The 22,032-nt window shown below is 43.3% G+C and overlaps 1 protein-coding gene across 1 annotated transcript in view; it reads right to left on the reverse strand.

The window, feature by feature from the left end:
- The window catches only part of Pde7a (phosphodiesterase 7A), a 77,291-nt gene that overhangs the window by 34,136 nt on the left and 21,123 nt on the right, over positions 1-22,032 (reverse strand).

Genomic DNA, 22,032 nt, shown 5'->3' on the forward strand with positions numbered 1-22,032 from the left:
TGTCAATATTCTTGCTCCCCTGCCTGCTTAAAGCATTGCTGCCTGCGTTTCTCATCTCTTACACCTGGATAAAACATTCTTGGGCATATCCTGACTAACTATGCTCTCTTGCGATGCTGCATGGCACTAGCTCTATTTGTTACTACCTTCAAAGCAACACATTTTATTAACTGTGCAAACAAACAAAAAAAATCAGCCAGGCACACCCCTTAACCCCAGCACTTGGGAATCAGAGGCAGCACAGCATACATACATACATACATAGCATTTGGCTAGCATTATCCTATTTGTTTTGTAGTCAAATAGAAATTCTACAAGAGCTGGAACCTTATCTGTCTCATTCACCACAGTCACTTGGAAAGCTCTAAATAAATAAATGTACTTGTTTCAAATAAAACTTATGAACTAAGGAATAAGTAAACAGTTAACTGACAGAATTGACACCAATGAACACACTTCAAAAGCTGGATGATAAAACTGACCAAACCTCTGATTAGCATCTAAGTTCTGTGCCAGCAAACACCTGAATCATCTCCGGGTACCGCAGACCCAGCCCAAATCCCAACATTCGGAACATGTGAGAAACAGAGATGGAACTGCTGAGACGGCTCAGCAGACAGAGGGGCTCCCTGCGAAGCCTAGTGGCCCAAGTTCAATCCCCGAGAAGTGATGGCTGGCCTGGAACTTGCAATGAGACCTAACTGCCTCTGCCTTCTGAATGCTGGGATTAAAGGTGTGTGCTACGATGCCTGGCTGGTTTTTTTTAAGCAGTCGATATAATTAGTTTCTTTAATGGCAGGAGTAATCAGAGTTGGTGCCACAAGGTACTAATCTGTACGGTGATGTGACACCACAAAGACCTGAAAGGAGTTTTGGGGGGTATTAATATATTTAAGACAGACAGACAAAATAAGCACACTAAAGCTACGTGATCAAAGTTCTACTCATCAGATTAATGGTTTTCTACCCCACAAATGTGTGGCTGAGATTTACAGCCACTAAACAGGTATGTAACTACAAATCCTCCAGGGAGGTAAGAAGGCCAACCTAGAAAACTAGTTATAAACAGAGTTTAAGTGATCACATAGTATTGCATGCAAAACTAGCGCACGCGCGCGTGCGCGCGCGCGCGTGTGTGTGTGTGTGTGTGTGTAAAGGCTATACCTCAGGCATCATCCACCTTGTTCTGTGAAACAGTCTCTCACTTGGCCTAGAACTCAGCAAGCAGGCTTGGCTGAGAGCCCTAAGGATGTGCCCGCCAGATCCCTCAGGGCTGGAGTGACAAGCACAGGGCACCCCAGCACTCCTGGTGATTCCCTGGGGTCCTGAGGACTGAATGCAGGCCCTCAGCCTTGTATCTACCTCAAGCACTTTCCTGGTTTGGCTGTCACTTCAGCCAAGTTATATTCTTAATGCTTACTTATCATTTAAGAAAAACAAACGACAAACAAACATGCACCAGGCTGACCCATGTGTGACTTAATCCTTTTAAAAAGTTCATGAAATGTAGAGCAAAACTTTTGACTGAAACTAAATTCTGTATTCACTGCTTTCGGGATCCCAAGAGACAGGGGTAGGACGAACTTTTTTAATGTGCAGCTGTGTCCCTTTCAAACTTTGTAGAATGTACAGCGATATTTCACAAAGTAAATAAAATAAAAAGTGGAAATCATATAAAAAATCTACAAAGAAAGTGTGATCTGAAATAGCTAGAAAGTAATTCATGCAGAATACATCCCTGTGCTCAGCTTAGTGTGCAGCGTAGCAACAGTGTTGGAACTGCTGCTGTTTCACGCTGAAAGATGCCACTCAGAGTGGGACGGCCATCATCTACAAAACGCTCCGTTTATTAGGTTCCAGCCCTTACTGGCAGGCTAAAGGTACATCAAATAGTCTGGAAAGAATGTAAGAGGCAGTATTATTTCTACTGGCTAAGGCCTATTAATAAAACCACAGATATCATCAATATGTAATAGCTTATCACAGCCCAATAACCTGACAGTGCCCAATAACAATTTGGTGAAACAAGACACTTAAAATAAAATTGGAAATGCAATTCTCTACTAGGGGTGCTTGGCATTATTACTGTTTTTTTTTTTTAGAAAGGCTATCTATCCAAACAGCCACTTTTTAAAAGCAAAACTCTCACTGCTTACTTCATGTAAACAGCTGAAGATGCATGTTAACTCTGTATAATACATGTTAAAGTAAGGTAAATACCTTAGACTTGTCTAAGGAAGCACTACACACTAAAATGGCAGGGCCTCTACTAATATTTATTAAAATTTGGACACAAGAGTATAATTTAATGTGCCTTAATTAAGGATATATAGTGATAAGTAAATATTCAATTTGTTGTTAAAGTACTTAATTAAGGCTAGTCTATAAATACGTAGTCTAAGAACTATCTGAATCCCAAGGGACAGCACCTACTAAATAAATCCAAATAAAATTAATTTTTAAAAACAGAATAGACTTTTAAAATAAGCACCTGAACTTACCAATGAATATAAAACACACATCAACTTCCTTGTAAATTACATTTAATATGAGTGTCATATCAAGTTCGCTCTGTAAGCAATCTAGGTCACTTTGGAAAATGAGTTACACCATACATTATAAATTAGAATAAAATTTCATTCCACATAATAGTGTTAATTTAAAAATATGTGCTGTAACCAATGCTGCTTACAAGAGCATAATTTTTAAAGCCACGTACTGGTAGAATTTTACTTTTAACAAAAATAATAAAACAAATTTCATCAAAATCCTATGTGTACATCAGTCCTGATGCCCCTGGGGTGCTATCTGCATTTCCACTGCACCTCTATCTGCATTTCCACTGCACCTCTATCTGCATTTCCACTGCACCTCTTCCAGTGAATGAAAACAAGCAAGGCTTCTGCTCCTGACTCTTCTAACTCAGCCATCCTGGGAACAGCTTGCAAAGCAACTAGTATAGGTCAAAACATGGGCGAGGCTGAGCTAATCAGCAACCAGCGCAGCATAAACAAGTTAAACCGCAGGCTCCTGTCTGAGAGCCGCAGCTCTCGCAGGGCCTGTCTGAGACACCATGAGGCCTGGGATGGAGTGAGTGATTCTTCCATAAAGACTTCACTTGGAGGTAAATAACAAACAAGAGGTGTAGAAATTGTTTCCAGTATTAGTTAATACATAACTTTTCAAAGCAGGCATGATTAACCCACACAAGAACTCTGTAAAGTAGCCTTAATCTCCACTTTGCAGACTGGTAAACTGAGTTAATGGATTTAAACACAGTAGCTCTAAAAAGCTTCTAGGAACAACACTGGAAAATTACACCGGATATGTATGTAACAGATGGAACATGGCCAAAGTTCCAAAACTCCCTTTCCCAACACAGCAAAATAAGTTTTTTAGAATACATGTCTTTTTTTTTTTTTTTTTTTTTGAGTACACGTCTCTTACACACACTGAAACTGCAGCTTTTGTTTGACTGTCTCAACTACTCAAATACTGTCTTCATCTTTCTAGCCTTCTGTCCAAATTTTGCTTTTTAAAAACGAGGTATCAGCAATTAAAAAAAAAATTAAGTAATGGTGGTCACTGAAAAAACTGGGGCTTCGCAAACCATCTGCGACTCAACTGATACATTGTAACACTGGCTTGACCCTTCATCCCACAGCTTGGTAAAGCAGTCCTTTAAAGAGGAGCAAACAGCCCTCAGCAAAACAAAATAATCCTTAACTTGTGAAACAGCAGGAGCTGTCCTGGTGTACTTTATTTCTTGAGGAAATTTCTTTAATCAAATTCTCTGAGAGAACCAATTCAAATAAGAGACAAGCATGCTTAAAACGTTGTGCTTTGGTGTAAATAATTAAATTGCAGGGTTGCAATGTTGCTTGAAAAAGAACAAACTTTATAGGTATTTTCTGTTGCTTAGCAAACAGTGCCAGCCTAATAATGGGTTTTAAATTAATATTTGCCACCTTCTTAATACAGAAAGAAAAGAAACTGCATGGCAGACGAAATATAGAACTGTTTCTATGAATGTGGAGAAGTTAATTTCAGTGTTGACTTCACTGTTTGCACTTTAGCTTTAGACTCTGATCCAGACGGCAAGTTGGCTAGCTCACATCCTCCACTAAGTATTTCTCAACTGAATTCAACTTCAAGACAACACATCCTAATTTTATTTTTGTGAATGATTGTTAGCTAAGGTCCAAGACTTAAGAAGGATCATACACCAGGATGGGTTTTGGTTTATAGAGCTTCTCACTATTTAGAATATCCTCAACAATTATAATTTACACATAGAAACATCAGTCGCTCCTTTTTCTCCAGAAGAAAATATTTAAAATATGTATACTCAGAAGTCTGGCTGGCTTACTTGTATAACCCTCAGAGTCAAGCTTCTTTATAGAGGAAGGGCAGAAGCGATATGAGGTAAAGAAGAAAGAAAAACAAAAACAAAAACAAAATCCCACAAATAGCAACTTTAAGACTTTTCACTGACAGAACTCACAGCTCTTTGAAATCAGAAAGGTTAAAATCAACACAAAAGTGTAGATATTTCATGCCAATCAAATATGCAAAATTAATGATTAATGTCACAAAGCTAAGAGCAAAGATGCCCTACCTTAGAGGTGATCCACTTGATCAGAACCAGAGCCAGACACCAGATCAATGTCAGTCCCATTTATGGGACCAACCAAAAGCCCACCGCATACTCTCTCCCTGCAAGCAGTGAGCGACCGCAAGGTAGACTTAAGGCGTCTGGTGAACAGCAGCTGTCCCAAGGCAGAGGAGAGGGGACACTGCTGGCCTTGCACCTCAAGCCTTAGGACAGCGATCACCTGACTCCTCTCTGAGCATGCACGGCCTGGCCAGCCTTTCTGGCCAGCGCATGCTTAAGGCCACAATCCCACTGCTGAGATAGAGCAGAGGAAATAATGTTAGAGAGCAGGAAAACACACCTGGCCGAACAAGCTCACAGGAGGTCTCAGGCTAGCCCAAACCTGTCGGCAATCTGCACTCTACGGAGCATTTTGAAACAATTTTCAAAACTACTTGGCAAGGCTAAAATTTTCCTCCTTTTCCTGCAGGTCAGCTTTGCATTATTACTGTCAAATTTGAAAACATCAGTGCGTTTTGCACTTTACCTCTGGGTACTGAATTTCTTCAAACATTTGTTTCCTTCAAAGCTGGGATCACTTCATAGGCAACCTTTGCTGCTGTAAATGTGATCTGTGCCTTTTAACATCACAGTCCACCCGTTTTGGATTTACTGACAAGGTCACGTATTTTCACGTAACAAACGATACCTGTTCTCAAGCCCTAAGGCAACCTAGTTCCTGTAACAGTCAGGTCGCATGTCCTGCTCTTATGACTGCAAGTGAGCTGTTCAGGAGCAAGCCTGCCCCTCTTCACCCACCTTCCCATAGCACCCGGCCTCCCACAGCACCCACCTTTCCACAGCACCCGGCCTCCCACAGCACCCGGCCTTCCGCAGCATCCACCTTCCCGCAGCACCCGGCCTCCCACAGCACCCACCTTTCCACAGCACCCAGCCTCCCACAGCGCCCACCTTTCCACAGCACCCAGCCTCCCACAGCACTCGGCCTCCCACAGCACCCACCTTCCCACAGCACCGGCCTCCCGCAGCACCCACCTTCCCACAGCACCGGCCTCCTGCAGCATCCACCTTCCCACAGCACCCGGCCTCCCTCAGCACCCACCTTCCCGCAGCACCCGGCGTCCCACAGCACCCACCTTTCCACAGCACCCGGCCTCCCACAGCACTCGGCCTCCCGCAGCACCCACCTTCCCGCAGCACCCGGCGTCCCACAGCACCCACCTTTCCACAGCACCCAGCCTCCCACAGCACTCGGCCTCCCACAGCACCCACCTTCCCGCAGCACCCGGCGTCCCACAGCACCCACCTTTCCACAGCACCCGGCGTCCCACAGCACCCACCTTTCCACAGCACCCAGCCTCCCACAGCACTCGGCCTCCCACAGCACCCACCTTCCCATAGCACCCAGCCTCCCGTAGCACCCACCTTCCCATAGCACCCGGCCTCCTGCAGCACCCACCTTCCCGCAGCACCCGGCCTCCCGCAGCACCCAGCAGGTTAGTTCTGATGAAAGGCCTCTCATGAAACTCATTCAATAACTCTGCAAATATTAAGCCTCTATAAAGTACCAGGCTCCATATGTCTAAATTCTGAGGGATCAGAACATGGCTCCAGCCCTTTCGACAACTCCAGAGTCCATATTAACTGAACAGCTGCAAACAACACAAAACTGCTAGAGACAGAAAACAGACTGAGTAACACGAGGGCAGAGAGGTGCGTCAGAGGAGGCTGCAGGTGGGGAGCCCTTGGGTGGCGCCTTGTGCTAAAGAAGTTTAACACTTTAGCTAGTATAGTTCAGAGGGATAGGGGCTGGCTTGGCAGTTGGGACACCAAGGCAGAAGCTCTGGAGAGAGCTGACGATAGCTAGACAGACAGAAATAAACACTCGAGATGAAAGATTGTGTTATAGACTTCAGTTCTAAAGGAAACAGAATCTTTTATATCTCCCCACCTTACAAAAGATGGTGTTAACATATTTGACAGAACCAAGCAGTAATGTAATTTTTGTTATCCATTCCTCAGTACAAGAGGCTTATTTGGCTTAAGGTATCTGTGCGCGTGTGTGCGAGTGTGCGCGTGCAGGTCAGGCAATATCACTCAGGTACCAGTGCCCTTCTAACTTACAGAATCGAGAATGAACTTAGGTCAGTAGGCCTGCACACAAGTGCCTCTACCCAAAGCCATCTCACCAGTATTTAAAAGACCTTGATTCTACACCTATGCAAAGTGAAATCAATATCAATACATCTGTCTAAATTACAGTTTTTCTAAATTGAAATTATCCATCACAACACAGACCATAAACTTTACACATCTTGCTATAGCCAGACCCCAAAACAAGATGTAACATGCACATTCTTAGCTTGAGCTGTACAATGATTATTTGTCATGAAACTAGGTCTGACTATTGAGGTCTTGAATACTCTGCTCCACTAAGGCTCCACAATCAAACCAAAGGACTGTCATGCAGGAGACAGGGGTGCAGCAGAGAGCGCCTTGGCTTAGTACAGTTTATGCATAGGAGACCATGTAGAGCCAGGGCGCCTCTATGATGCCGGAGAATGTGTCTCCCTCTCACCTTCACACTTGTTGCCAGTCAGCTGCTGATATGGCTCATTTTAAGAAGTCAAATATAAAATTGCTAATTAAAAAAAAAAGATTTATTTATTTATTATTTGTACAGTATTCTGCCCGCATGTGTGCCTGTGGCCAGAAGAGGGCACCAGATCTCATTATAGATGGTTGTGAGCCACCATGTGATTGCTGGGAATTGAACTCAGGACCTTTGGAAGAACATACAGTGCTCTTAACCTGTGAGCCATCTCTCCAGCCCCAAAATTGCTAATTTTTGTACACTATTTAATGTTTAACATGTCTTTGTTTATGGTGAACACATGGATTTGCATTTTCTTTTAGACTAAAAGGGCTGAAAAGAGGAGAGAATTAGGATTCAGAAACACTGTAAGAGAGAATGTTAAGAAAGGTAAGCTCTAGCTGGGTGTGGTGGCGCACGCCTTTAATCCCAGCACTCAGGAGGCAGAGGCAGGGGATCTCTGTGAGTTCGAGTCCACCATGGTGCACAAAGCTAGTCCAGGACAGCCAAGGCTACACAGAGAAACCCTGTCTTGAAGAAAGAAAGGAAGGAAGAAAGAAAGAAAGAAAGAAAAGAAAAGAAAAGAAAGAAAGGTAGGTAGGTAAGCTCAAAGTTCTCTTGTTTAAATGAATTTCTGTTGGAATGATTTTTTACCTTTTCAAAACTACTGGGCTTGGCCAGGAGAGCTGGCTTACCCCCATCCTCACCCCAGCCCCAACCCCACACAACAGCCATATGTGGTAGCGCACACTTGTAATCCTAGCACGCAGGAGGGTAAAGAATCACCGAGCTCCAGGCTAAGTAACACGATTTGCATAAAACAACCACAAAGGCCTGAGTGTGGGACATGTAGGTCTGTGGCAGGATGCCTTCGTGGCATGCCCGTGGGTTTCAACCCACCACAGCAAAGCCCAGTTCATAGTGGGTTACCAGTGTTATGCCCTAACCACACTGGCTCCACCTGAACTCTGGATCTCAATCTCAGTGTCCACAAGGGCAGCTTGCACCATGCTAGTCATGTGGCAAAGGCATCCCTGGAACAGGACCAGAAACTAGTTTCCCATTTCTAACATCAGCTAAGAGTTTGGCAATGGTCCCCCATCCCAGCACTCACTTCTTACATGTCTCCTGTATGTCTGATACTAAGAGGCAGAGACATTCAAGATACATGCCCTCTACCAGAAAATTTCCTATTAGACTAGAAATAGCGGCTAAATTTACAACTAAGATCACAAAGTCTTCATTGTTGATACTATGTTTACAGTTTGAAAATTTTGTCCAAATCTCAAGTTATTACCTAATTTCTCTGTAAAATATGCTTAACTATCTCAATGTCAGGAACCTAATTATGGATTTCTAACCTTGTATTATTTTGAGACACACTTACTTAGTACTAATTTATCTTGGTGAATTGCAAGGCCTGGCATAAAGACAGTATTTTTAATAAGGCTAAAGGTATTGTCAAGTTAGTTCCCTGTTTTACTAATACCAGATACATTCCTTCACACTAACTTTCCTTAGCATCTCAAGTCTTCAGTGAAACATAGCAGTTTAACAAGAAATTGGTTGACAATCACAGAAAACTTAGGGCATTAAAACACACACAGCTAAGCCTCCAAAAACAATCTCAGACTATAATCAGAAAGTGTGACTTTTAAAAATCTTTCTGGGGTTTGTAAGATTAGTATCTGAAAAATTCAATTGCAAGCAGACCTTATTATTTTAAGACTGTGATCAACAAAAAACAAAGTGTGACTTTGATCACTGTTTCCTGGAGGAGTAATCCAAGAGCAGGGTTTATGCGGGGCTCTCTGCCACCCTGAGGACACCTGTCAATCTCCTGACCAAATTAGGTAAACCTCATCTGCATTGACATCCGTGCCTGTAATTTTGGAATCTTGAAGACAGAAATAGTGTACCACAGAGTTCTTTATATAAATGTGGTGTAGTGTCTTTGAAAAGAAATGTAACTAAATTTATGACAGAAAAATACAGACACGATCACAGCGAAACTCCAACTGTGCTTTACCACTTCTGCAGCGCATGGCAGTAACTAGTCAATAAAAAAGCGCTTTTTTTGCAGGGGTGGGGGGACTCTTTTATTAAAAGCCACAAGTTAACATTTTTCAAATGGTATGAATTTCAAAAAGTAAAAAATTGGCGGGCTGATGAGAGGCACAGGGGGCAAAGGTGCTCGCCGTGCAAACCTGAGCCCTGAGTTCACTTGCTCGAGGCGGAAGGGAGAACAAGGCCCAGCACTGTCCTCTCCCTTCCACACGTTGTCCACCACAATGTGGCCTCCGCAGACAGGCCTCCCATGGTCTTAGGGGCCCCCAACCATAAACGTATTTTTCATTGCTACTTCATAGTTACAATGTTGCTACTAAGTCAGTCGTATCTCAATTCCCAAGAGCATCAGGAATATGTGTTTTCTGGTGGTCAAGACCCACAGGCTGGGAACAAATTCATTTTATGTCAAAACAGCATACTAAATAAGTACGCCTTGTGTTTCATACGCAACTTGTTTCTGATGTCCATGCCTATACATGAACTGTGGGACAAGACAGAGCCAAGCGAAGGCTCTACGACTTGGATATGGAGTGCTTTTTCTGTGGTACCATGTGCTTGACCATTGAGCAGTCTTCCTAACCGGGGTGGGTGGGACTCACGTTGCTCTCATTAGTTCGTACAGATGCCCTCAGAGACCGTGAGGCCTCGGTGAAGTCCAGGTGTGCTATCAGCTTGCGTTCTCTTGGTCTAACATGCTAGCTGCTTAAAGCTTACAGCATCCCAGGTGTGTGGTCCCTCTCGGTGTCCACACTCTGTAGTTGTGACATCTAATCTGCAGTTTTTATGCTTCTCAGGATTCTGACAGTTTTTGGAACAACTTCCTACTTTTAAATAATTTTAAAGTGATTACAAGCACAAGTTCAATAAGGCAATCTATAAGCTGTGGCCCCACAGGACCACACTGCACTGGTCTGCTGCACTGAAGACTTGGACACTTGTCCTTACTCCTCCTCCTACCTGAGGAGGAGTTCCATCTCATTTCCACCGACTATCGGGTTACAATGTGCCCACAGTGTAACTCAGACTGACCAAATGGTCTCACTGACCGGTGATAGAATGTGCCCACAGAGTAACTCAGACTGACTGAGTGGTCTCACTTACCAGTGATACAGTGTGCCCACAGTGTAACTCAGACTGACCAAGTGGTCTCATTGATTGGTGATACAATGTGCCCACAGCATAACTCAGACTGACCAAATGGTCTCACTGACCGGTGATAGAATGTGCCCACAGAGTAACTCAGACTGACCAGTGATAGAATGTGCCCAGTGTAACTCAGACTGACCAGTGTAACTCAGACTGACCAGTGTAACTCAGACTGACCACAGTGATAGGATGTGCCCGGTGTAACTCAGACTGACCGAGTGGTCTCACTGACCCATGAAGCGCCACATGACAATGCTTACGCACTGCTGCTGTTGCCCTATAGAAGCTTAGCTTTTTATTTCTCAGCTTTGCAATTGTTCTTTTAATCAGAAGGTTGTAATTACATCTGCTCACACTCATTCACTGTGTGTGCATGGGCTCTGTTCCTTGTTTTTAAAGAATGGTCAGGCCTTCAAGTTCCAGGCTCAAATCCTCAGCTTCCCAGGGAGCTCAGACTACAGGAAGTCACCCCCCCACACACATGGCCGAGCTAAACTCTAGGTCAGTAGAGAATGGTGAAGCAACCTCAGGAGATGCCAAGAGTCTGCTAACTATCCAAGTCAAGGCATACAGCCCTTGGTCTGATCCTCACGAATCCACTTCAGTCTAGTAACCAGAAACTCCTTCTAACAAAAATCTCTGAAGGCTCCCCAAGAGAGACTTCAATGAGACCTACCTACTTGTAGATTAAGAATTAAACAACACTGCATCCATAAATACTGTGACGAACAAAACACTATGGAATGGACATATGACAACAGATGCTATACTCTCCAAACTAATCAAGGCACGGAACCAGTTTTGAAAGTATATCTGAGGCACTTTGATTAAATAGTATCTTTAAGCTTTAATAGTATTACTGTGAAGGATCGGGGAAAAAGGGAGGGCTGAGGATGGAAGAGACTTTCAATCTTTCACTCCGTTGGGCCTCAGTGACTCATAGAACGCACAAATGCATATCACCACAAGCAAATGCAAGATGCCCTTAGTATGACAAATGTGATGTTTAACCCAAGATTTGGTACCGTGAAGGAAGACACCAGGGTAATGTGACATGGCCAGTTTTTCAGGTAAAAAGGGTAAGAGAAGGCAGGAGAGACTCAATCTGTTTAACAATCAGAAAAATACTGCCGAAAACCACAAGATACTATTACTACTCCAATAACATACCCACAAAGATTGGTTAAAACAAAATAAAAAGGATACGCAATATCCAGTGTGGACAAAGAGACAGCTTGAACACAAATACTCACACTGGTTTCCTTCATCACAACCAAGACTGGTGACAACTCTAACACCCATCAGCTGATGAACAGATAAATTATGGTGCACAGGAACAGCACGTGCCTCAGTAATACAATGGAAGGGAGTATGGAAGCAACCGACAGGTAACAAAGGCCACATACACACAATGAACAAACAAACAAACAAATGTGATTATAAACTTCTAACTGAAGGGGAAAAAATTACAAAACTGAGAAATAAAAAGCTAAGCTTGCACAGGACAGCAGCAATGCATGAATGTAGTAATGCAGGAGCCTCACCAGTCTGCTAAGATCATTCCGCCAGTCTGAGTTACACTGTTCGCTACATTGTAACCCAGTATGTGAAGGCAGCAGTAATCTCAAAAGCACGTGAAAGGCCAGAAAGAACACAGCCGGCAGGAAACATCTTAACCAGAGTTCAGGAGTCACAACTGAGCAGCAGTGACACAAACCTGATCAGTGGCCGTATGAGGCAGGGGCTGGGGACACTGAGGAATACAGTGTCTTGACTGGGATGTTAGTTGTACAGGTGAACACACTTGTTAGAAGCCCTAAAACTGTGTGCAAATTATGCCCAAAAAAATTCAACACAATGTGTAAAGTTAAAGTTGAAGTGATGAAGTGACTGAATACAGAAAAGTAATGAAACATTTTTGTCAACCATATAAAAAGATCTAAATTGTATACAAAGACAAGCCAGAGTCATGTACAAATTCCTTTTAGAAATAAATACTTGGGGTTCTCCTATACGAGAGGAAGACTTTGGTCTGCAAGGGAGCCTGTAAGAAATCTACTGCCACAGCTAGGAAGGACGATGGCCACAAGAGCAGTCAGGGTTGATGTGCTTGTGTCTGCGCTGGTCACGGAAGTCTCAAGGCCTGGGAAGACCTGGTCTGGAAAGGGGGACTTAGGGGTTACCGTACACTAACCAGAGCTGTACGAAATCCAGGGTTATAAATAAAAACCTTTACCCTCACCAACAGATGAGCAGGGGAGGATGGCAGTCCAAAAGCTACGTGTGGTCATTATAAAAACTAAACAGCCACTCCCTGCCTCTGCCACCCAGCTTCTCCCACAGAAACGTATGTAGACAATACTCCTGCCCCTCTCATCCCTCAGTAGCACTGAAGCCAGAAAAGAAACTTGAAATACAATCCACAAGGCAAGTGATGAGAAGGTTCAACAAATATCAAACTGAGGACTGGAGATGTGGCACAGTTGGCTCAATGCTCACCAAACCTACACAGAGCCTTAGTTGGATCCCCAGGACACATAAAGCAGGCAGGGTGGCCTATAATCCTAGCACCCTGGACCGAGAAGCACAAGGGACAATACAGGAAATGTAAGGACAGTCTGTTCCTGAAAACAAACACCTAAACCAAGCTAAATGCCCAAACAGCAAACCAACTCCCCACTTAGATCCAGCACAGACGAAACACTTGTTCCAATATTCTTCATGACCCTTTCATGAGATAAAAACAAATTATACCAGCTAATATTAAAAAAGTTTCAGTTCTGACATGGACCCTGATTTGCATAATGCCTAACTAAGACAAAGCCTTTGTTCTTATCATTATTATTATTATTATTCTTTACTAGCAAGGGGAATGGATATTTTACAGAGACTCTGGCTCCACCAACGAGAACTGAAAAATGCGGGAAACTACAGAAGACATTTTCTGAAACGAATCTAAGAACTGGTATGAAGATTGAGGATACTCAGCAGAAATGAAGCCAAGGCTGGAATGCAAGGAGATCACAGGCACTAACTTTCCTTCAAGTAAAGGTACACTGTGTGAGCCAGTCTTAGGCTCCCCACAATCTCCTGGCTAAGTAAAAATTAACTAACAAAGTCCAGGATCTGACCAAAGTTCAGAGCAAGCTGGTAGCTTGGACTAATACAGTGAACAGTAGTCAGCACAGATCAACTCCTGTAACTAGTACTAAAGGAAAACACTACACAGCAGTCACCACGGTCTGCACTCACCTAGGGAGCCCTGGCCAAATACTGTGCACTCTGCAAACCTATGGAGAATGGCACAAAGTTATGAAAACTGGCAAACAGACAAAAAGCCACAGTCCACTCTTGGGTTCACTACATTTTAGAGAAATTGCTCTCAAAAGCAATTTAGATAATCAGTAAATCAAGTTAAAGAATTCTAACTAGAACAACACATGAAAAACCATTCAAATCAAGAACAATTTTCTCAACACCATTTGTTTACATTAGAGCATGAAGCACAGAATTATAATAGTTTCACTTGGAATAGACAAAAATTTAGAAGACAAAAATAACTTGATTTGCATTAAAGTACACAGTGCTTTGTGTTTTTAAAAGACCCTTGTAATTAATACTCCAGAAAGAAATTTAAAAGTTAGCCTTTCTTTGTGGCAGTCTGAGTAAGAATGGCTCCTATGCTTGAACGCTTAGTCATCAGGGAGTGGCACAGGTGGAGGAGGATCAGGAGCTGAGGCCTTGCTGGAAGAAGTGTGTGATTCGGGTGCACTTTGAGGTATCAGAAGGCCCAGCCGGGCCCAGGGTCCCTGTCTTCCAGCTACCTGTGGATCCAGAGGTACAGCTCTCAGCCACCTCTCCAGCACCATGTCTGCCTGCACACTGCCACGCTCTCTGCCATGATGAGAGCGAGCTAAACCTCTGCACTGTAAGCCAGCCCCAGTTAAATTTTTTCTCTTATAAGAGTTGCCTTGTGGGAGGCAGAGGCAGGAGGATCGCTGTGAGTTTGAGGCCAGCCTGGTTCACAAAGTGAGTCCAGGACAGCCAAGGCTAACATGGAGAAACCCTATCTCAAAAAACAAAACAAACAAACAACAACAAAAAGAGCTGCCTTGGTCATGGCGTCTTCACAGCAATAGACAATCTGTGCCATCTAATAAGAACAAAACTTTCTCATTAAACGGTTCTTTTCTTGGGCTGGGGATTGCTGGTCTGGCACCCACAAGGTGTGTGTGTGTGTGTGTGTGTGTGTGTGTGTGTGTGTGTGTGTGTGTGCGCGCGCGCGCGTGCGCGCGTGTGTTTACCTGCACCAAAACCATTCATCCTAGAGACAGAAAACGGGAAGAGATTTACTAGTGGTTGAGGGGTGACGTAAGTTTCTGCTTATGGGGTACAGTTTCTGTTTGGAATATGAAAAAGTTAAGAAATGGAGAGTTGTGATGGTTATACAACACTCTGGATGCACTTAATGACATGGAATTTGCTCCTAGAAGCGGCAGCATAGTAAAGACTTTTATTAGGTTTAACACAATAAAATGTATATAAAACATTCTTATGTGTTCCCTAAAGTTAGGAATCTCTTTCCCAACTCTGGAATTAATGCAGACAATACACTTTAAAGCAGGAGCAAGAGGCACCACTCGCGGCATCTGATCAACAGTTTCAGTGCAAGGCTTTAAAGCAGGAGCAGGAAGCACCACTCACGGCATCTGATCAACAGTTTCCGTGCAAGGCTTTAAAGCAGGAGCGAGAGGCACCACTCACGGCATCTGATCAACAGTTTCCGTGCAAGGCTTTAAGGCAGGAGCAGGAAGCACCACTCGCGGCATCTGATCAACAGTTTCCGAGCAAGGCTTTAAAGCAGGAGCGAGAGGCACCACTCACGGCATCTGATCAACAGTTTCAGTGCAAGGCTTTAAAGCAGGAGCAGGAAGCACCACTCACGGCATCTGATCAACAGTTTCCGTGCAAGGCTTTAAAGCAGGAGCGAGAGGCACCACTCGCGGCATCTGATCAACAGTTTCCGTGCAAGGCTTTAAAGCAGGAGCGAGAGGCACCACTCGCGGCATCTGATCAACAGTTTCCGTGCAAGGCTTTAAAGCAGGAGCAGGAAGCACCACTCGCGGCATCTGATCAACAGTTTCCGTGCAAGGCTTTAAAGCAGGAGCGAGAGGCACCACTCGCGGCATCTGATCAACAGTTTCAGTGCAAGGCTTTAAAGCAGGAGCAGGAAGCACCACTCACGGCATCTGATCAACAGTTTCCGTGCAAGGCTTTAAAGCAGGAGCGAGAGGCACACTCGCGGCATCTGATCAACAGTTTCCGTGCAAGGCTTTAAAGCAGGAGCGAGAGGCACCACTCACGGCATCTGATCAACAGTTTCCGTGCAAGGCTTTAAAGCAGGAGCGAGAGGCACCACTCGCGGCATCTGATCAACAGTTTCCGTGCAAGGCTTTAAAGCAGGAGCGAGAGGCACTACTCACGGCATCTGATCAACAGTTTCCGTGCAAGGCTTTAAAGCAGGAGCAGGAAGCACCATTCACGGCATCTGATCAACAGTTTCCGTGCAAGGCTTTTAAAGCAGGAGCGAGAGGCACCATTCAGGGCATCTGATCAACAGTTTCCGTGCAAGGCTTTAAAGCAGGAGCGAGAGGCACCATTCAGGGCATCTGATCAACAGTTTCCGTGCAAGGCTTTAAAGCAGGAGCGAGAGGCACCACTCACGGCATCTGATCAACAGTTTCCATGCAAGGCTTTAAAGCAGGAGCGAGAGGCACCACTCACGGCATCTGATCAACAGTTTCCGTGCAAGGCTCACGCTTCCTAGACATGCAGCCTCTTGGCACTTTAAAAAAATCTTTAAAATATTTGTGTACGTATGTGTGCATAACGTGTGTGCAAGATGTGCCTATGCTTGTGCATTTGTGTGGAAGAGAACATATGTATGCCACAGTAAATGTGTGGACAACCTCGCGAGCCTGGGGCTCAGTCGTTAGCCTCTCTGTCATGTGAACATGTGTGTGCAGGTGCACAGTTTTTCACTAGGTAGCTCTGGATGGCTTGGAACTGGCTACACAGACCAGACTGACCTCAGAACACTACCCCCAAATAATTACTCACAGCTTCCTGGATACAGCCTGAATATTATTACTGACAATCTTTTTTCCAGTTTACTCTTAATTTAGAATAAATACGTACCCTGACTTGAAAGGTGTATTAATTTAAAAAAACCCAACATAGGCGTACATAAAAAAGTAAAATTTTGTCATTTTTTTGATTATGAGAATACTTAACAACTTAACCAGAGAAGCTAACTAAAAAACTGAAGTAGTTTGATAAAAGTGAAAGATTTTATTCACTTTATGGATAATTAAGAACCCATTGTATGAGTAGAATGAGGAATTTACAACTGATAAATAGTGTCTATACAAAGACTCCGCCCCAGCAAACAAACATCTGGGATGAGTGACATCTCAGAGCAAACAGACTGACAAGCACATACACAGCATCCCATCCAAACATTACAGACCACACTGTCTTCTCGGCAGCCATGGGTCATTTTCAAAATAGACCATATACTGGACACAAAAGATGAAGAAATATAAAAATATTAAAATAACTCTATCTAGCCACCTGGGGAAATCAACCTCAAGAGTCGCTGTGGAACATACAGACTCATGGGACTGCACAAACACTGTTGCTGATCAGGGTACTCTTGAAGACATAAAAAGAAAGTTACAAATGCACAGAGTTGAACGAAAATGAAGACACAATATACCGGAGTCTATGGGGTGTGATGAAAGCAGTCCAGAAGTGGAAGGCCCTAACTACCTGCACTAAAGACACCAGAGAGAGTTCAGTAGGCAACTTAAAGATGAACTAAGCTTAGGGCTTGGAAAAACATGCTCAAATCAACCCAGAGTGAGTAGATGGAAAAGAACTGAGACCAGAGCGGAGTGATGAGATGGTGTCAGGACACGAGGTCCTGGTGAGACCAGAGCGGAGTGATGAGATAGTGTCAGGACACGAGGTCCTGGTGAGACCAGAGCGGAGTGATGAGATGGTGTCAGGACACGAGGTCCCGGTGCTCACAGGTAAGCACTGGGGAGACAGAAAGGTTGAGCACACACAGTTGCCTCTTCAAAGGAGCAGGTGCTTAACCTGTTTTCCTTCCAGAAGGCTGGGAGTGGATGTGGCTAACGGCTGGTGACTTCTGCACTCTCTGTGCAGCCGGGCTACACCTGGCTTCCTGACTCTTAGGTTTATCTCAGGCATTCTCCCCAGGCCCTGATCTTGAGCACCAGTTCTCAGTAACTCTGCACAACTCATCTTTACAGGAAATGGCACATGTACTTACTACACGGGAGCAGAGGTCAGGTGACCTTCGCACTGATTATATGACCAAAACCCCATCAGATCTTCCCCTAAACCCTTAAGATGTCACATGCAGTCAATCTATAGAACCCATGTTTATGGAAGAGGTCAGATGTAATTTACAAAGAATTTTGTTTCAATATAGTCATGTCTGAAGTTTTGTTGATTTTGAGTAAGTACCCCCAGGAAGTTGTGCTATACTTAAACATTCCTAAAACAGACTGCCCAGGGTCGATTACTGGCCACTGTGTCGGGTCAACCTGGGTATCCTTCTTGCCTCACAGTTAGATACTCTGCCAGCTCTGTGTTTGCAGAGACCCCAAAATTGAAGCTAAAAAATCACTAAGAATCAGTGAAAGTTGTTACTTTGAAAAAAAAATTAACAAGATCAATAAATTCTTAGCTAAACTAACAAAAGAGAAGTTATGGGAATGACCCAAATTAATAAAATCAGAAGTAAAAATGGAGACATTACAACAGATAGCAATTAACTCAGGAAATTAAGAGATACCTAAAATGTAGAAGAAACAGGTAAGTTTCCTGATACATATGACCTACCAGAATTACCTTGAGATAAACAATTTATACAGATCTACAAGACTGAAACAATATTTACCAACTAAGAAAAGTCCAGGCCCAGATGGAGTGTAGTGAATTCTACTAGCCCACTAAAGAACTGACGCCACGGGCCCCAAGCTAGTCCATGAAATAGAAAAGGAAGGAATGTTTTAACCTTCTTTGTATTGAACCACTATTACTAATACCAAAACCAGATAAAGAAAAAGAGAAAATTATAAAATCAATCCTCCCTGCTGACTGTAGATGTAAAAATTTTCAATAACACACTGAGTCAGCTCACTGGCCCTTTGTATATCTCATGTTTAAGGAATCCAGAGTATGTTTTCTGCTACTTGCAACTAACACCCTTCTTGCTGACAGAGAGTGGTATGCTAGAACTGCTCACACCAGCTCAGGGAAATCAGCTCTGCACCTCTCTTCCCAACTCCATTTTCAGCAACATGACAATGCTACCTAAATCAGCTATAACAAGAGTGTGTGCCTTACAGAACCTGTCGGTACAAATTATGGCTGCTTTCAGCTCTCAAACACCTCTACTTCAGATTTCCATTTTCTTTAAATATACTTAATTCCCAATACATAATTACAAACTAAAATTTTACCAATAAGCCTGGCATGATGGTGTATACATTTAATCCCAGCACTCAGGGAGGCAGAGCCAGACAGTTGGCTGTTCAAAGCCAGCCTGGTCTACAAAGTGAGTCCAGGACAGTCAAGGCCACACAAAGAAACCCTGTCTCAAAAGTGCTGAAAACAAAACAACAACAAAAAATCCACTAAAAAAAAAAACAAAACAAAAAACCCAAAAACCAAAATTTTACCAATAAAATAGTTATGGATTTGGGTTACTCATGACTTCAGAAAAAAGTATTCAGTATTCATTGCTAAGAGCATTTTATAACAATGGAAAATTGCTGTGCTATAAATGAAATAAAAACCCTGAGCATAAAAGCTGCATAGTAAGAGGAGAGAATATAAGTTGGACATATTAGGATTATTGAATTGGACAGCTCTGCGGGTCAGGCTCTGAACAGAAACCCACAACAACTCAAGAGAAATCCATTTGCAAAATCTATTTAGTAAAGTCCAAGAGATCTGAAGCGCCCACGAAGCGCCATGGCAACTGGGAGAAGACGTGAGCCTGGGACACTGGGACCAGTGCAGCCTTAGGGACGTGGGCGAGAGGCTGGAAAATACATCCCAACTCTTCTTCTCTTCCAGTAGCCGCAACCTCCCACTGCATCACCCAAACGCAGAGGTCAGCACCGTAACAACAGGAGGTCTCTTTGGCCGAGCGAGATGGGCAGAGCAGAGAGGATGCCATGAAGGATAGAGAGAGTGGCCCAGAGCATCAGCGAGACCCTCACCGAGTACCAGGCACTCTTGTAAATTTTATATGGATAGTTCTTTTTAAATCCTCACATAGTCTCATAACGCCAATTTACCCCAGGCTACAAATACGAACAGTACCTGTGAAAACAACAACCTGATGTTTTGAATTAAGAGAGGGGAACTTCTGACAAGGCACTCTCCCAATAGTAGAATAAACGTGTGTAAGATCGAGTGACATCAGACAGAGAATAGTCCTAACAACTACTAAAATGATTAAACCACAGAAATTAAGAGTTTGATCCGGGCATATAATTTGCTTGCTGACATAGAGCGTGAAGGCCAGGAATAGAGCAAAGTAAGGTGACATTTCAGATAAAGAGGAAAAAGGAGCATTATTTAAGACATGATTTGGAGGGAAGTGGGCGGCAGGGAAAAGGGAGAAGCTTCTCAGCTCTTTGTTCTTTATTCCTCCATAAGTTCCAGGTAAGAGAGAAAAACCCAAACAAGCTGTGTGAGAAGGAAAGAGCTGTGGTGAACAGGGCAATGGATTTGGACAATGTCCCTCCCTTACTGCTTGAATTCACTGGGAAATTCAAGAAAAAGTCTGAGCAAAGGAGGCACTGTGTGGAGAACGCTCACGGCTCCTGCACGCTGCTCACGTGCAGCAGTCACTGAAGCTCTGGCTGGTTCAGTAAATAAGACAAGGATTGACTTTTTGAGATTCAAGTTTAAACAGTTCAGTCATAATTTCTCCTCTGCACAAATTCTTAGAAAAAAAAAAAAAAAAAAAAAAAAGAATTGAGTCCTTCATGAGTTTCTGCCCTGACACAACCACAACTAAAGGATGTCTGGCAGAAATGCTGAACAGCTGCATCTCTTTTGTCCCCAAGACCTTCTCAAATCACCTGTGCCACAGTCAAATTCTTTAGAGCATTCAGTGGGCAATAGTCCTTGGTACTTCTCAATTGTCACTCTAGAAATAGCTTTTGAGTTCTGTATCATTTTTGCCTATGATCTCGTCAGAAAACCCAACCCACTCTGCGTGATGTGAAATTACATCTGCAGCTGACTTTACTATCTTACTGCCTCTTATTTGAGTGAGAATTAATGTCAGCAGCAGTTACTTTCATCACAGCCAACTTCACAGCAGACACTAAGCCGCTGTTAAATAAGAGTATGCTGTTACAGTGATGTTATGATGGCCTCGCAGGACAATGCTGTGATGGCCACCCTTGTTTAAAGTACTGTATGGTACAACGTACACATGGTGATGCACACCAACATGTTTTGTGCTGTTGAGGCTGTTTTGTTTTTTCAAGGCAGGGTGTCTCTGTGCAGCCCTGGTTGTCCTGCAATTCACTCTGTAGACCAGACTGGCCTTGAACTCAGAGATCCACCTGCTTCTGACTCCTGAGTGCTGGAATTAAAGGCGTGGGCCACCCTGTCCTGCTCCTGTTTTATATCAGCGTTTTAAACTTGTGTGTGTGCCTGCGCATACAGGCAAGTGAGCAGGAGAGACAGGAAGTGAGAACACATGAGTGACTGTGAGGTCAGAGAGTAACTGCCAGGAATCCAGTTTCTCCTTTTTCATTATGTGGTTTCAGGATTTGAGTAGCAAGAGTTTTTCACCTACTGAGTGATCTCACCAGATTAATTCTGTCATTAAAATGACCATAGCAAATACACGACAATAACGGAAAAAGCCCGATTCTAGTATCCAATGATTTAAGCTCTTTACTTAAGCTGTAACTTTAGAAATCTAAGTTTATTTAAAAGATCTTACAAAAGGGCTTTCTTAGACGACACTCAATTGTCCTGCATTTTCTTCCAAATATACCTCGAACAGAAAACTTTTATTACTTCATTTGGAAAGAAGAAGTTTCTTTATTTTCATTTTATGTGTGAGTGCTGGACCTATGTGTACGTCTGTGCATGGAGGCCAGAGAGAGTCAGATTCCCCTGGAACAGGAGCTACAGACAGTTGTTAGCCACCATGTAGGTGCTGGATACCAAACCAGGGTTCTGCGCAAGTACTTTAACTCCTGAGCAGTCACTTGGCCTCTGTTTGCTTCATTTTTTAAAGTATCTGAGCTTTGATTACTAAAAAGAAGAAAAATTGGTATTTAACAGGCAAACATAAGTAACACAATTTTAAAGCAAACAAAATACCTGTACAGACTGAAGCAAAGTTATTCTACAATTCTTTTATTTTGAAAAACATATATTTATTTCATATTAAAACAGTTCACAATTTTAGGTATGTACTGGGATGCAACACTGGACTCAAGGGATAAAACTATGTATTATTTAAAAATTCATTTAA

The sequence above is a fragment of the Acomys russatus genome, chromosome 31 (genome assembly GCF_903995435.1).
Source record: "Acomys russatus chromosome 31, mAcoRus1.1, whole genome shotgun sequence".
NCBI classification, from domain to species: Eukaryota; Metazoa; Chordata; class Mammalia; order Rodentia; family Muridae; genus Acomys; species Acomys russatus.